The 17,486-nt window shown below is 43.9% G+C and overlaps 4 non-coding genes across 4 annotated transcripts; all 4 read left to right on the forward strand.

Moving 5' to 3' along the window:
* The first annotated feature begins 10,052 nt into the window (after positions 1-10,052).
* TRNAV-AAC (transfer RNA valine (anticodon AAC)) lies at positions 10,053-10,125 on the forward strand. Its single transcript has one exon. It is a non-coding gene; the product is annotated as a tRNA-Val (tRNA).
* An 86-nt stretch (positions 10,126-10,211) lies between these two features.
* TRNAV-CAC (transfer RNA valine (anticodon CAC)) lies at positions 10,212-10,284 on the forward strand. Its single transcript has one exon. It is a non-coding gene; the product is annotated as a tRNA-Val (tRNA).
* Positions 10,285-13,048: 2,764 nt separating this feature from the next.
* On the forward strand, positions 13,049-13,121 carry TRNAV-AAC (transfer RNA valine (anticodon AAC)). Its single transcript has one exon. It is a non-coding gene; the product is annotated as a tRNA-Val (tRNA).
* Positions 13,122-15,384: 2,263 nt separating this feature from the next.
* TRNAV-AAC (transfer RNA valine (anticodon AAC)) lies at positions 15,385-15,457 on the forward strand. Its single transcript has one exon. It is a non-coding gene; the product is annotated as a tRNA-Val (tRNA).
* Positions 15,458-17,486: the final 2,029 nt, after the last annotated feature.

The following is a 17,486-nucleotide window of genomic DNA, read 5'->3' on the forward strand; positions in this document are numbered from 1 at the left end:
GAAACCGGATCTGGCGAAATGCTATGCCGGATCTGGTTTCCCCCAATTGACTTGCATTTGCGCCGGATGGCCATGCGTTTCATCCGGTTTTCGCCGGATCCGGCAATGTGTCGCGATCCGGCGTCTGGAAAAAACGGCTACTGTAACGTTTTTTGTCTCCGGCGAAAAAGCCGGACATGCCGGATCCGGCGCGTCCAGCTTTTTCACACAATGAAAGCCTATGAGCGCCGCAATGCGCCGGATCAGGCGGCCGGATCCGTTTTTTTGGTCTGAGCATGCTCAGTAGCTCTGCCCACAGGAGATATATAAAAGCAAGACAATGGGACCCTCAGCCACACCCAACCCAAGCCAAGAACCAGGAGCAGGAGAAGGCAGCAAACATCTGCAGCAGCAGCACCATCAGCACCACCACAAATGGAGCAGCAAATGGAACATGCTGAGGAGGGGAGTCCAGCAGCAGATAAGAGATGGTAATTATCAAATCCCCCATTCCTCCAAACTAGGGCCATGGAATATCAAGATATTCATTGGCCCTTTGTTTCTCTTTATTCAACAGCCGCCAAAGAGATGCAGCAGCAGCAGCAGAAATGGCATCACTGGCAGCAGCAACAGCAGCAGCAATACCCACAGCCATGGAGTCTGGCCATCAACAGGACAGCACATCTTCTTCTGGGAGCCCTCCCTCGCATCGTCAGCATTTGACGGTAAGTTTTTATTTCCAAAATCCATCATCTCTGTAATATATGTCTATTCATTGCCTTTTATTTCAAAACAGGAATCACAAGATGAAGAGGAGCTCCCAGAAGAAGAAGGAAGGGGTGGACAGACACTTGGAGTGGGCTCACAATTGGTAAGTTTTTTGCATCAAACGCAGAAACACAACATCACACTACACACAACACATAGAAAACAACGTTCTGCAGACCACACACAGCAAACAAATGCCTACATCCAAATACATAACATTTTTTGTTTTTTTCTCTAGTCTTCCCAATCTGGTCCTCGGCCAAGAGGTCCTCGCAGTGCCTCCCAGGGTCGTCGGCGACAGCAACGCGGCGATCACCATCGTGTAAGTATAAATATTTTTGCTTTGTTTTTTTGCACTTTTTATTTCATTTCTTTTGTGGAGGCTAATTATGTTATTTTTGTCTTTTTCTTTAACAGCCTTCACAGCGTGCTCCCGACTCTGACGGTGAGGATGGAGGGATTGATGTGGACCGCCTCATCGATCTCGTCAGAGAAAGGGAGCCGCTCTGGAATATGGCTGACCACCGCCACGCTGACCTGATCGTTAACCGACGACTCTGGGAGGAAATCTGTTCGCTCCTTGTGGGCCGCTGGGAGGACCTCGATGTTCGGGCCCAGATTAAAGAGCGTAAGTATATACAGTACCGATTGCTTGATGTAAACCAGTGTTTCCCGAACTCCAGTCCTCGTGGTCCCCACGGATCATGTGTTCAGGATTTCTATTTACTATGGAAATCCTGAAAACATGACCCCTGGGGACCATGAGGACTGGAGTTTGTGAAACACTGATGTTGTATACTAACCACTCCTTTCTCGTTTCAGGGAACAGAATTGTGAATCGGTGGCGGTCTGTGAGGGATCGTTTCAAGAAGGAGTTCAATAAAGAGATGCGGGCCCCGAGTGGATCTGGAGGACGCAGGAGCAAGTACAAGTACGCACAAGCCCTGTCGTTCCTCCGGGAAACAATGCTCACCAGAAGGTAAATATTACACACCACATGTGAAAAAAAATGTTAGATGTAACTTTTTTTTTCAGCCAGGGCCATACCATGTCAGTATTTTAATTGTTTTTTTCTCTTTATTCCACAGCACGGTGAGCAGCACTCGGGAGCCTGCACGATTGGACCCTTCTGAGGCGATCCCTGAGGAGACCGGCACCGAGGGACACTTCGACCGCCCCGGTACATCTGCACCTTCCCAGCCTTCCCACACATTCGACCCATCTGTCCCATCCACCAGCACAGGAGCATCGTGGCCGCCTACATTACATGAAGCTGCTGGTGAGGAGATCGCTTTCCCTTTACCCCACCCTTCTGCCCCTGCCACCTCTACTACACCTGCGGGTACTGGGCGGCAGCGGCAGAGGGGTCAGGAAAAGAGTTATGCGCAAGAGTTCTTGCATCTGAATGCATCTTTCCAGAACTGTCTAAAAGTCTTGTCAGAGCAAATCTCCGCAGGCTTTCAGCAGATCAACTCTAACACAGGAAAAGAAATATGATGTCATTGGAATCACTGAAACTTGGTGGGACAATACACATGATTGGAATACAAGACTAGAAGGATACAACTTATTTGCAAGAAACAGACTTGATAAACGAGGAGGGGGTGTCGCATTGTATGTTAGAAACGCGTATATCTGCACAGAGATTGAAGCTTCAGAGACTGGGAGTTCTGTGGAAACTGTTTGGGTAAGAATACAAGGACAGAACAATGGAAAGGACACCATTGTAGGCATTTACTACAGGCCGCCTGTGCAAGCTGAAGATATGGATGAACTCTTTATGCATCAAATGGCCAAGTTCTCCAAAAAATATGACATAGTTGTCATGGGAGATTTCAACTATCCAGACATTTGTTGGGAATCTCTCTCAGGCAAAACTAACAGGTCAAGGAAATTCTTATCCTCTCTTGCTGACAACTTTATCTTCCAAAAGGTAAGGGAGAAAACAAGGGGAACTGCTACCTTGGATCTAATCCTTATAAACAGGGAGGAAATGGTTGAGGAGGTAAAAGTGGCTGGGACCCTAGGAGGTAGCGACCATGCTATTTTAGAATTTTGGATAACTAGAGGCGGAAGACCTGTGAAGACTCAGACATCAAGGTTAGATTTCAGAAAGGCAGATTTTAAGGGATTCAGAAAGAGAATTGGAGGGATCCAATGGCTGGATACCCTTAAAGACAAAAATGTCCAGGAAGGATGGAAAATCTTGAAAAATGAAATTCTCAAAGCACAGTTGTTAACAATTCCGAAAAGAGGGAAGAATAGGAAGCAGTTAAGGAAACCAGGATGGATGAACACAGAACTTAAGCACATGCTAAAAAGGAAGAAAAAAATGTTTATAAAATGGAAAGAGGGAGGCATATCTAAAGAAGAATATAATGCTGTCTGCAGAACCTGCAGGGCACAAATCAGATTATCTAAAGCTGAAAATGAATTGAGGCTTGCAAGAGATGTCAAAAGCAATAATAAAGGATTTTGGGGATATGTCAAAAGTAAAAGAAAAGTCAAAGATGCTATAGGATTTTTACAGGATGAAAATGATGAAATGGTAAGACAGGATGTTGAGAAGGCTGAACTTTTAAATTCCTATTTTGCATCTGTTTTCTCTCAGAAAGGAAATGTAACATCAACTGTTATTCACTGTCCTATTAAGGGAATAGAAGAATCCAGGATATCTATAAACAGAAAGATAGTGAGGAAACACTTAGCTAGCCTAAATGAATTCAAGTCTCCAGGTCCAGATGAATTACACCCCAGAGTACTGAAGGAGATAGCAGAAGAAATTTTTGAACCCCTCTCTATAATCTTTGAAAATTCTTGGAGAACAGGAGAAGTGCCAGAAGACTGGAGAAGAGCAAATGTTGTTCCTATCTTCAAAAAGGGGAAGAAGGTGGACCCAGGTAACTATAGGCCGGTGAGTCTGACTTCTATACCAGGAAAGATCTTTGAACAAATTATTAAACAACATGTATGTCAATACCTGGATAAGAATGAAGTGATTAAACAGAGTCAGCATGGGTTTGTAACTAATAAGTCATGTCAGACTAACTTAATTTCCTTCTATGACGGTATCACTGATTGGGTGGATCAAGGAAATGCTGTAGATATAGTATATCTTGACTTCAGCAAAGCATTTGACAAAGTCTCTCATACAATCCTTATTGAAAAAATGATTAAGTATGGAATGGACAAGGCAACTGTTAGGTGGATTCATAACTGGCTTAGTGATCGGACCCAAAGAGTGGTCGTAAATGGCTGCACATCCAGTTGGAAGAATGTCTCAAGTGGGGTACCACAGGGCTCTGTCCTGGGCCCTGTATTGTTCAACATCTTTATCAACGATTTAGATGAAGGAATTGAGGGTAAACTGATTAAATTTGCTGATGACACAAAGCTAGGAGGGATAGCTAATACTAGAGAAGAGAGAGAGAGGATTCAAAAAGATTTAAATAAACTGGAGAAGTGGGCAGCAACTAACAGAATGGTTTTTAACAGGGAGAAATGCAAAGTACTACATCTGGGCAATAAAAATGGAAAAAACATATATAGAATGGGAGGAATAGGGCTAAGTGACAGCACATGTGAAAAAGACTTGGGTATACTAATAGATTACAGACTGAATATGAGTCAACAGTGTGATGCAGCAGCAAAAAAGGCAAATGCAATTCTAGGATGTATTAACAGAAGCATACAGTCTAGATCACGTGAAGTCATTATTTCCCTCTACTCCTCTTTGGTCAGACCTCATCTGGAATATTGTGTCCAGTTTTGGGCACCACATTTTAAAAAAGACATCAACAAACTGGAGCAAGTTCAGAAAAGAGCGACCAGAATGGTGACCGGTCTGCAAACCCTGTCTTATGAGGAAAGGTTGCAGGATTTGGGAATGTTTAGTTTGCAAAAGAGAAGACTGAGAGGAGATTAATAGCTGTCTACAAATATCTAAAGGGCTGTCACATTGTAGAAGGATCAACTTTATTCTCATTTGCACAAGGAAAGACTAGAAGCAATGGGATGAAACTGAATGGGAGGAGACACAGATTAGATATTAGAAAAAACTTTTTGACAGTAAGAGTGATCAATGAGTGGAACAGGCTGCCACGAGAAGTGGTGAGTTCTCCTTCAATGGAAGTCTTCAAACAGAGGCTGGACAGACATCTGACTGGGATGATTTAGCGAATCCTGCTTTGAGCAGGGGGTTGGACCAGATGGCCCAGGAGGTCCCTTCCAACTCTACGATTCTATGATTCTATGATTCTATGATCATTTGCATTACATTTTGCATTACCTCAGCAGTAAAGTGTGTACCTCTGTCTGATTCAATTGTTTCAGGGACACCGAATCGTGGTACTAGTTCCATCACCAGTTTCTTTGCAGTGGCTCGAGCTGTAGCCGTTTTCACCGGGTAGGCCTCTGGCCATCCAGAGAAGAGATCTACACATACTCGGATATTTGCATACACTCCTACCTTGGTAGCTGTATGTCGTCAATCTGCCGTCTCTGAAACGGGTAGAGAGGCCTAGGTGTCGCTTTCTTAGGGACTTTTACTGTTTTACCTGGGTTGTGCTGTGCACAGATGAGGCATGATTGTACAAGTTTCGCGGCTGCGCAACTGAAGCCAGGAGCGATCCAGAAGGCATCTACCATGGCACACATGTGACTTTTTGAGGTGTGATTGGGGCCATGTGCTGCTTGCGCCATGATTGGGAACAGGGACTTTGGTGGGCACATTTTATCCTTATTCTCCCATACTCCATTTGAGTTCAGCTCAGCTCCCAGTCTCCCCCGGTGTACCTTCTCTGTTTGGGCAGCCTTTTGCTGGAGGGATTTCAGGACATCTAGACCCAATGTGGCTGGAATACGCTGACTCCCCGCCACCGTCCACTGCTCTCTCTAGGCCGCCTTGTGCTATTTTAGCAGCCTCGTTCGCCCTTCTATTGCCCTCTACCTCCACGGAGTCACCTTTGTGTGTGCTTTTACCTTGACAATGCCAACCTGGACTGGTAACATCAATGCCTCCATCAATTGTTTCACCAGCTCTGCATTTTTAATGGGCTTCGAATCTGTGAAAATATTAGCGACTTTACCTGCAGCGGCTCTACACGCCTCAGTGAGTGCCTTCAACTCTGCCTCCTGCGCCGACATGTGAGGAGAGAGTGGCTCCGCTCGGATTACCTCATGTGAGGATACTACTGCATATCCAGTGTAGAATCGTCCATCCTGGTGGTATCTGGGGCCATCTACAAAAAAGAAACTCAAAGTCTGCATTAGGAACAGGTTTTTCATGAATGTGTGCAAACCCAACTGTCTCCTGACTCATCAGTTCTATGCAGACATGTTCATGCGTCATGTCAAAGTATCCTTCCTCACTTGCCAATACGGTCACCAATTCCCCCTTTTCTGAATCCACAGGCAGGAGGGTGGCTGGATTCAGAACGTTACATCTTGTGAGGAGTGACATACTCAGGAATTAGTAGAGCACACTCAAGTCGGAGCTGTCTGGCCATAGACAGATGTTTTGGTTGAACTTGTAGGAGTATGGCATGGATGTCATGTGGGGAATAGATTGTCAAAAGAAACGTCAGTGTCATCTCACATGCCTTCCCTATTACGTCTCCACTTTTTTCCTTGTGCTCCAGCATACATGACAGGTCGTTTTATTGTCCTTGTTTGCTCAATTTCTTTAGCTACCTTAAGGAGGTCTTTCAGATCTACATATCTCCATTCAGGTCTGGCTGTCTGTACTGCGTCTCGTAAGTCTTTGTTCATACCGTTAATGAATGCATTCACCAGTATTCTAACATCAAGTGGGTTTATGCAAATGTACCCCATGTCTGCCCATTTCAGCTGTAACCGTCCAAAGTACATCTCTACTCTCTCTCATCTTTGCTGTGTCACATTAGTCAGGAGTACAGACTGCTCTGATTGTTCCACTGCAGCCCATTGTCTTAGTGACTCACAGTACGTCTCCCCAGATCGTGCAGATTTATCATCCATGCCCCAAGCCTGATTCTTTGTCACATCTGTGTGTCTTAATTATATGATCTAGTGCGTCACCTGCCTTTAAACTCACCAACCTCTCTAGGTCTGCCCAGGTACACTTATATGTTTGCTGTACTTCCTTTATGTGTCTGTAAAACGGGAATGGTTGGTCTTCAGGGGCAGGCAGCTGCTTCAGCAAAGCTAGCTGGTCAGAGGGGCTCCAGGGATAATACACCTGTATCTTTCTTATTCTAGTCACACTTCTAGGTCCTGATGGGGTTGGTCGTCTGATGTCTACTGTCAGCTTACTCCTCAAGGGCCAATGTCCCCACTACCCACTATCCACACTATTATGTCAGCTTCTTATAATCTTGTCTGGATAGGATTTAGTGCAATTCTCTTAGGTCAGTAGCACAGGTCACACAAGTAGCTATTCAGTCTGGATTTGTCTGAGTCTGACCACAGTGTTTACAAGTCCATCTGTTTTGTCTGGGTCTCTGATTACACTTTGTCAATCAAACATTCATAATACACCTTCCACACTGCTGCACATTCTCAAGCATCATTTATTCACTTGCTATTTTCTTCCCTTGTCTGTGCCTTTTTGTACATCCAAACATTCACACTCTGGTATTTTTGCCTTTTTCAATATTTGTCCCACTTGTTTTACTGCTTCCTTCCTTCTCTGTCTCTTGTAATTTGACACAATTTGCTATACAAATCAATCACACAACTAGAAGCAGGTTCAAACACATTAATTACCAAGCAATCACTTACAATGACCAAACAATCACTTACAATTCCCTTCTAAATTAGGCACCATATCTTACTTTTAACTTCCAATCTTCAATTAAGTACTGTTGCTTTAAAATGCACAAATCTTTCAGCGCGTACCTTACGGATAGAATTACAGAGAATTTTGAGCACAGCTCACACTCAGCAGAGATAAGAGCGAAGGGAGAAGAAAAACTGCGCAGCGCCATCCTTCACCCCTCCCATCAGAATGCAGCGTCGTCCTTCACAGAATTCTGTAGTTCTTTAGACTTATCAAAATCAATTTCTACAAAGAAACTCAAAATCACGGGATTTCACTGTAAGGGCAGATAACTGTATAATGAGATTAACCATGCCTTGCCCTTTTTCTGGCCAAATGCATTCAGGAAACTTTACAATGTAATGCCACATATAACACGAACTATATCATTACTCAATTCATTCAGTCTCAGATGTAGATTTGAATTATCTATAACGCATCTGTCCGGGATTCCACCACAACTAGAAAGGTCACAAATCTCTTGACACAAAAATGATGTGTGATGATTCATTCATACGTGCTCATTCACTGATTTTTTTTTATTTATTTTTTTTTTTTTACTCAATTACTCATCTCTCATCTTATTCAGAGGTTCTCATAGACATATATACAAGGATTCACACAGCCTGCCTATCTTGCACTTTGGATTTGATTAATACTTTTTCCAGGTTCTTTGCTGCACTACTTCCATATCTATCCTCAATTATATCACATAACCGATTTCCTTCTTCAGGTGTCTTTCCCTGACTGTTCCCCATTTTATCTTTTATTCTTATCCTGTTTCTCTTGTTGTCTTCCTGTTAGTCCCCTGCCTTAGGTGGTGTATTGGGTAAGCTCAAGACTAGGCTCTACTATACCTCGTTACCTTCTTCCTAAGGTGCTAACAGGCTAAATGGAGTGTCTGTTCCTCGGTGTACTACGTGTTTTGTGTACTTATATGCTATGTAGCATCCGAACAGAAATACTCCCACAACACACAGGATTGTAAACAAAGTGTCCATCTATCGGGGTTCTTCAGTCATATCCTGTCACAGGCTCATTTCGTGGTCCTGTGCTCATTCTATCACACTCTTATCTGTCACAAGGTTTATTCGTAAAGGGTGTTGATTTAAGCTTAGGCGGTGACCTCCCCGAAAGGACGCTGTCACATGACCCAGTTAGGCAATATCACCACTCTTTGAACGAATACCTACTGTGCAGCTTATTTGTCTACTTTTCACAGTCCTTCAAATCAAGGCAGTCACTCAACAACCTCCTCTATTTCTAGTGCGGAATCGTCTATTGTGAAAAACTTGTCCGTCCGGGCTGCGCAGTATGAACTGTTCACCCAGCCTTATATTCCGTAATGTCAGACCTCTCCCATTTTGATTTGCATCAGCTCTTTTTCTAAAAATAGCTGTGCACAGACAGAACCTACAGTAACCTCTCATTCGAGCAGAAATTACATATGCGTGTCACACCCGATTTCCTCAGAGTTCTTATATGGACCTGATTTTACGGCCCCCTCCTCTACTAGATTCCCCTTTATACGGACCTTAGTTATAATGATAGATTATAAAGAGCAGAGAAGAGAAAAATTGATCTCTTACCTGGCCAGGTGTTTAGGTCTGCTGTTCACAATTTCATCAGTAACTGGAGTGGTCTGTAGATCGGGTAGTCTTGGAGAGGTGCCTATATCAGGTCCCTGTTTCGGGCGCCAGGAAACTGTCGGGATACCTCAGATTACTCTTTCATCTGAAGGACCGATGTTCTTAGGTGTGAAGCACCATATGTCTCTAATCAATTGCTCCGTCGAGAAGTATAACACAGACACGGGCTGTATAATACCAATCGGGATGCCTGCCAAGACGCCTCTGGCTTATCAGTTAGGCTTCCGTCTTTTATAGTAAAGAATTTAAACATTTACAGACATGCGCAGTACAAATGATTTCACAACTTGTTTTCTACAAAGAAAGTCACTTAGGCAAAAAAGCAGAGGTATTTGACCTTGGTTCACAAGGGAGATGTCTGAGACATCTCCTCGAAGAACAGATAAGGTTTTAAACAAGAGAATGCAACATAGACAGAACTCAATTTAACTCCTTCAGTTCCTATCAGTGCGAAAGCAGGCATCCAGGTGCTTTTTCTTTTTGGCTTTTGGACAAAGGCATGAGAATGTTTTGTGGAGCATGGTTTTGTTTCCCTGTTTGTTCTTTTTCTCCAATAGCCTGACAAATGAAAGGTTCCTGTGTTGCAAAATGCACTTTGTCCTGTCTTCAGACATAGAGGAAGACCTCTTGACTTTGGCTGGCTGTTTTTTTCTTTTTCAAGTTCATTTCAGCATGTTTAAACATCTTTAGCTTTGCATGGAGTTTCTGAAGTGTAGTGGTTGTCACGTTCACCTCCCACGCGAACGGTCCCCAGTTCGAAACTGGATAGAAGCATGACATTAGGCATTGATGTTAAAGCTTTTGACGTTGAGTCTTTGTTCTCGATGGCTCGTCATGACCACAGTAACCTTCCGCAGCCGGTTTCTGTAGTGTAGTGGTTATCACGTTCGCCTAACACGCGAAAGGTCACCAGTTCGAAACTGGGCAGAAACACGCTGTTACCATTTGGTATCCAAGCTTTTGACTTTCAGTTCTTGATCTCGATTGCTTGTTGTCACCACAGTAAGCGCTTGCATCCGGTTTCTGTAGTGTAGCGGTTATCACGTTCGCCTCACACGCGAAAGGTCCCCAGTTCGAAACTGGGCTGAAACACAGCTTTTTTTCTCTTGGAAAACGATCTTTTTGACTTTCAGTGCTTGTTCTTTATTGCTTGCCATGAACACAGCATTTTTTGTTTGTTTGAATCGGTTGGTTTCTGTAGTGTAGCAGTTATCACGTTCACTTTACACGCGAAAGGTCCTCAGTTCGAAACTGGGCAGAAACAAAACTTTTTCTCTTGGAAAACGATCTTTTTGACTTTCAGTGCTTGTTCTTTATTCCTTGCCATGACCACAGCATTTTTTGTTTGTTTGAATCGGTTGGTTTCTGTAGTGTAGCGTTTATCACGTTCGCTTTGCACGCGAAAGGTCCTCAGTTCGAAACTGGATAGAAGCATGACATTAGGCGTTGATATTAAAGCTTTTGATGTTGAGTCTTTGTTCTCGATGGCTCATCATGACCACAGTAACCTTCCTCAGCCGGTTTCTGTAGTGTAGTGGTTATCACGTTCGCCTAACACGAGAAAGGTCCCCAGTTCGAAACTGGGCAGAAACACGCTGTTACCCTTTGGTATCCAAGCTTTTGACTTTCAGTTCTTGATCTCGATTGCTTGTTGTCACCACAGTAAGTGCTTGCATCCGGTTTCTGTAGTGTAGCGGTTATCACATTCGCCTCACACGCGAAAGGTCGCCAGTTCGAAACTGGGCAGAAACACAGCTTTTTCTCTTGGAAAACGATCTTTTTGACTTTCAGTGCTTGTTCTTTATTGCTTGCCATGACCACAGTATTTTTTGTCTGTTTGAATCGGTTGGTTTCTGTAGTGTAGTAGTTATCACGTTCGCTTTACACGCGAAAGGTCCTCAGTTAGAAACTGGGCGGAAACACAGCGTTCCTCTTGCAAACTAGCGCTTTTGACAATGAGTGCTTGATCTTTAATGCTTGCCATGACCACAGTAAACGCTCTTGTCTGGTTACTGTCGTGTAGTGATTGTCCTGTTTGCCATCCTCCTGAAAGTTCCCTGTTTTGATCCCAGGCAGAAACATGTGTCTTTTCTTTATTTTGATCACAAACGTATATTGTTGGCTTAATTAGCCTTAGTTAGCATATTCTATTGCTGGTTTAATGAGCATTACTTTTACCAATGTGATTATTTCTACCCGTTTTTGCTTTTGGCAAGCATGTGTGTTTTTGACAGTGTCTAAGTGTTCCTAATTCAAGTAACACCTGATAGGATCAAGGTGCGAAAGCAGGCATCTAGGTGCTTTTTCTTTTTGGCTTTTGGACAAAGGCATGAGAATGTTTTGTGGAGCATGGTTTTGTTTCCCTGTTTGTTCTTTTTCTCCAATAGCCTGACAAATGAAAGGTTCCTGTGTTGCAAAATGCACTTTGTCCTGTCTTCAGACATAGAGGAAGACCTCTTGACTTTGGCTGGCTGTTTTTTTCTTTTTCAAGTTCATTTCAGCATGTTTAAACATCTTTAGCTTTGCATGGAGTTTCTGAAGTGTAGTGGTTGTCACGTTCACCTCACACGCGAACGGTCCCCAGTTCGAAACTGGATAGAAGCATGACATTAGGCGTTGATATTAAAGCTTTTGACGTTGAGTCTTTGATCTCGATGGCTCGTCATGACCACAGTAACCTTCCGCAGCCGGTTTCTGTAGTGTAGTGGTTATCACGTTCGCCTAACACGAGAAAGGTCCCCAGTTCGAAACTGGGCAGAAACACGCTGTTACCCTTTGGTATCCAAGCTTTTGACTTTCAGTTCTTGATCTCGATTGCTTGTTGTCACCACAGTAAGCGCTTGCTTCAGGTTTCTGTAGTGTAGCGGTTATCACGTTCGCCTCACACGCGAAAGGTCCCCTGATCGAAACTGGGCAGAAACACAGCTTTTTCTCTTGGAAAACGATCTTTTTGACTTTCAGTGCTTGTTCATTATTGCTTGCCATGACCACAGAATTTTTTGTTTGTTTGAATTGGTTGGTTTCTGTAGTGTAGCGGTGATGTTCGCTTTATACGCGAAAGGTCCTCAGTTCGAAACTGGGCAGAAACACAGCGTTTCTCTTGCAAACTAGCGCTTTTGACAATGAGTGCTTCATCTTTAATTCTTGCCATGACCACAGTAAACGCTCTTGTCTGGTTACTGTAGTGTAGTGATTGTCCTGTTTGCCATCCTCCTGAAAGTTCCCTGTTTTGATCCCGGGCAGAAACATGTGGCTTTTCTTTATTTTGATCACAAATGTATATTGTTGGCTTAATTAGCCTTAGTTACCATATTCTATTGCTGGTTTAATGAGCATTACTTTTACCAATGTGATTATTTCTACCCGTTTTTGCTTTTGGCAAGCATGTGTGTTTTTGACAGTGTCTAAGTGTTCCTAATTCGAGTAACACCTGATAGGATCAAGGTGCGAAAGCAGGCATCTAGGTGCTTTTTCTTTTTGGCTTTTGGACAAAGGCATGAGAATGTTTTGTGGAGCATGGTTTTGTTTCCCTGTTTGTTCTTTTTTCCAATAGCCTGACAAATGAAAGGTTCCTGTGTTGCAAAATGCACTTTGTCCTGTCTTCAGACATAGAGGAAGACCTCTTGACTTTGGCTGGATGTTTTTTTCTTTTTCAAGTTCATTTCAGCATGTTTAAACATCTTTAGCTTTGCATGGAGTTTCTGAAGAGTAGTGGTTGTCACGTTCACCTCACACGCGAACGGTCCCCAGTTCGAAACTGGATAGAAGCATGACATTAGGCGTTGATATTAAAGCTTTTGACGTTGAGTCTTTGTTCTCGATGGCTCATCATGACCACAGTAACCTTCCGAAGCCGGTTTCTGTAGTGTAGTGGTTATCACGTTCGCCTAACACGCGAACGGTCCCCAGTTCGAAACTGGGCAGAAACACGATGTTACCCTTTGGTATCCAAGCTTTTGATTTTCAGCTCTTGATCTCGATTGCTTGTTGTCACCACAGTAAGCACTTGCATCTGCTTTCTGTAGTGTAGCGGTTATCGCGTTCGCCTCATACGTGACGGGTCCCCAGTTCGAAACTGGGCAGAAACACAGCTTTTCTCTTGGAAAACGATCTTTTTGACTTTCAGTGCTTGTTCTTTATTGCTTGCAATGACCACAGCATTTTTTGTTTTTTTTAAATCGGTTCGTTTCTGTAGTGTAGCGGTGATGTTCGCTTTACACGCGAAAGGTCCTTAGTTCGAAGCTGGGCAGAAACACAGCGTTTCTCTTGCAAACTAGCGCTTTTGACAATGAGTTCTTGATCTTTAATGCTTGCCATGACCACAGTAAACGCTCTTGTCTGGTTACTGTAGTGTAGTGATTGTCCTGTTTGCCATCCTCCTGAAAGTTCCCTGTTTTGATCCCGGGCAGAAACATGTGGCTTTTCTTTATTTTGATCACAAATGTATATTGTTGGCTTAATTAGCCTTAGTTAGCATATTCTATTGCTGGTTTAATGAGCATTACTTTTACCAATGTGATTATTTCTACCCGTTTTTGCTTTTGGCAAGCATGTGTGTTTTTGACAGTGTCTAAGTGTTCCTAATTCAAGTAACACCTGATAGGATCAAGGTGCGAAAGCAGGCATCTAGGTGCTCTTTTTTTTTGGCTTTTGGACAAAGGCATGAGAATGTTTTGTGGAGCATGGTTTTGTTTCCCTGTTTGTTCTTTTTTCCAATAGCCTGACAAATGAAAGGTTCCTGTGTTGCAAAATGCACTTTGTCCTGTCTTCAGACATAGAGGAATACCTCTTGACTTTGGCTGGATGTTTTTTTCTTTTTCAAGTTCATTTCAGCATGTTTAAACATCTTTATCTTTGCATGGAGTTTCTGAAGTGTAGTGGTTGTCACGTTCACCTCACACGCCAACGGTCCCCAGTTCGAAACTGGATAGAAGCATGACATTAGGCGTTGATATTAAAGCTTTTGACGTTGAGTCTTTGTTCTCGATGGCTCGTCATGACCACAGTAACCTTCCGCAGCCAGTTTCTGTAGAGTAGTGGTTAAGACGTTTGCCTAACACGCGAAAGGTCCCCAGTTTGAAACTGGGCAGAAACACGATGTTACCCTTTGGTATCCAAGCTTTTCACTTTCAGTTCTTGATCTCGATTGCTTGTTGTCACCACAGTAAGCACTTGCATCTGGTTTCTGTAGTGTAGCGGTTTTCACATTCGCCTCACGTGTGACAGGTCCCCAGTTCGAAACTGGGCAGAAACACAGCTTTTTCTCTTGGAAAATGATCTTTTTGACTTTCAGTGCTTGTTCTTTATTGCTTGCCATGACCACAGCATTTTTTTTTTTTTTTGAATCGCTTGGTTTCTGTAGTGTAGCGGTTATCACGTTTTCTTTACTCGCGAAAGGTCCTCAGTTCGAAACTGGGCAGAAACACAGCATTTCTCTTGCAAACTAGCGCTTTTGACAATGAGTGCTTGATCTTTAATGCTTGCCATGACCACAGTAAACGCTCTTGTCTGGTTACTGTAGTGTATTGATTGTCCTGTTTGCCATCCTCCTGAAAGTTCCCTGTTTTGATCCCGGGCAGAAACATGTGGCTTGTCTTTATTTTGATCACAAATGTATATTGTTGGCTTAATTAGCATTAGTTAGCATATTCTATTGCTGGTTTAATGAGCATTACTTTTACCAATGTGATTATTTCTACCCGTTTTTGCTTTTGGCAAGCATGTGTGTTTTTGACAGTGTCTAAGTGTTCCTAATTCAAGTAAAACCTGATAGGATCAAGGTCCGAAAGCAGGCATCTAGGTGCTTTTTCTTTTTGGCTTTTGGACAAAGGCATGAGAATGTTTTGTGGAGCATGGTTTTGTTTCCCTGTTTGTTCTTTTTTCCAATAGCCTGACAAATGAAAGGTTCCTGTGTTGCAAAATGCACTTTGTCCTGTCTTCAGACATAGAGGAAGACCTCTTGACTTTGGCTGGATGTTTTTTTCTTTTTCAAGTTCATTTCAGCATGTTTAAGCATCTTTAGCTTTGCATAGAGTTTCTGAAGTGTAGTGGTTGTCACGTTCACCTCACACGCGAACGGTCCCCAGTTCGAAACTGGATAGAAGCATGACATTAGGCGTTGATACTAAAGCTTTTGACGTTGAGTCTTTGTTCTCGATGGCTCGTCATGACCACAGTAACCTTCCGCAGCCGGTTTCTGTAGTGTAGTGGTTATCACGTTCGCCTAACACGCGAAAGGTCCCCAGTTCGAAACTGGGCAGAAACAAGATGTTACCCTTTGGTATCCAAGCTTTTGACTTTCAGTTCTTGATCTCGATTGCTGGTTGTCACCACAGTAAGCACTTGCATCTGGTTTCTGTAGTGTAGCGGTTATCACGTTCGCCTGACAGGTCCCCAGTTCGAAACTGGGCAGAAACACAGCTTTTTCTCTTGGAAAACGATCTTTTTGACTTTCAGTGCTTGTTCTTTATTGCTTGCCATGACCACAGCATTTTTTGTTTGTTTGAATCGGTTGGTTTCTGTAGTGTAGCGGTTATCACGTTCGCTTTACACGCGAAAGGTCCTCAGTTCGCAACTGGATAGAAGCATGACATTAGGCGTTGATATTAAAGCTTTTGACACTGAGTCTTTGTTCTCGATGGCTCGTCATGACCACAGTAACCTTCGGCAGCCGGTTTCTGTAGTGTAGTGGTTATCACGTTCGCCTAAAGCCTCTTTCACCCATCAGGTTTTCGCCGTCAGGCGCGATCCGGCGCTTTTGACAGAAACCGGATCCGGCGAAATGCAATGCCGGCTCCGGTTTCCCCCCAATTGACTTGCATTTGCGCCTGATCGCGCCGGATGGCCATGCGTTTCATCCGGTTTTCGCCGGATCCGGCAATGTGTCGCGATCCGGCGTCTGGAAAAAACGGCTACTGTAACGTTTTTTGTCTCCGGCGAAAAAGCCAGACACGCCGGATCCGGCGCGTCCGGCTTTTTCACACAATGAGCGCCGCAATGAGCCGGATCCGGCGGCCGAATCTGGTTTTTTGGTCTGAGCATGCTCAGTAGCTCTGCCCACAGGAGATATATAAAAGCAAGACAATGGGACCCTCAGCCACACCCAACATGCCACCCAAGCCAAGAACCAGGAGCAGGAGAAGGCAGCAGACATCTGCAGCAGCAGCACCATCAGCACCACCACAAATGGAGCAGCAAATGGAACATGCTGAGGAGGGGAGTCCAGCAGCAGATAAGAGACGGTAATTATCAAATCCCCCATTCCTCCAAACTAGGGCCATGGAATATCAAGATATTCATTGGCCCTTTGTTTCTCTTTATTCAACAGCCGCCAAAGAGATGCAGCAGCAGCAGCAGAAATGGCATCACTGGCAGCAGCAACAGCAGCAGCAATACCCACAGCCATGGAGTCTGGCCATCAACAGGACAGCACGTCTTCTTCTGGGAGCCCTCCCTCGCATCGTCAGCGTTTGACGGTAAGTTTTTATTTCCAAAATCCATCATCTCTGTAATATATGTCTATTCATTGCCTTTTATTTCAAAACAGGAATCACAAGATGAAGAGGAGCTCCCAGAAGAAGAAGGAAGGGGTGGACAGACACCTGGAGTGGGCTCACAATTGGTAAGTTTTTTGCATCAAACGCAGAAACACAACATCACACTACACACAACACATAGAAAACAACGTTCTGCAGACCACACACAGCAAACAAATGCCTACATCCAAATACATAACATTTTTTGTTTTTTTCCCTAGTCTTCCCAATCTGGTGCTCGGCCAAGAGGTCCTCGCAGTGCCTCCCAGGGTCGTCGGCGACAGCAACGCGGCGGTCACCATCGTGTAAGTATAAATATTTTTGCTTTGTTTTTTTGCACTTTTTATTTCATTTCTTTTGTGGAGGCTAATTATGTTATTTTTGTCTTTTTCTTTAACAGCCTTCACAGCGTGCTCCCGACTCTGACGGTGAGGATGGAGGGATTGATGTGGACCGCCTCATCGATCTCATCAGAGAAAGGGAGCCGCTCTGGAATATGGCTGACCGCCGCCACGCTGACCTGATCGTTACCCGACGACTCTGGGAGGAAATCTGTTCGCTCCTTGTGGGCCGCTGGGAGGACCTCGATGTTCGGGCCCAGATTAAAGAGCGTAAGTATATACAGTACCAGTTGCTTGATGTAAACCAGTGTTTCCCGAACTCCAGTCCTCGTGGTCCCCACGGATCATGTGTTCAGGATTTCTATTTACTATGGAAATCCTGAAAACATGACCCCTGGGGACCATGAGGACTGGAGTT

Source organism: Dendrobates tinctorius, unplaced genomic scaffold (genome assembly GCF_039654945.1).
Source record: "Dendrobates tinctorius isolate UK_male_01 unplaced genomic scaffold, ASM3965494v1 ptg000432c, whole genome shotgun sequence".
NCBI classification, from domain to species: Eukaryota; Metazoa; Chordata; class Amphibia; order Anura; family Dendrobatidae; genus Dendrobates; species Dendrobates tinctorius.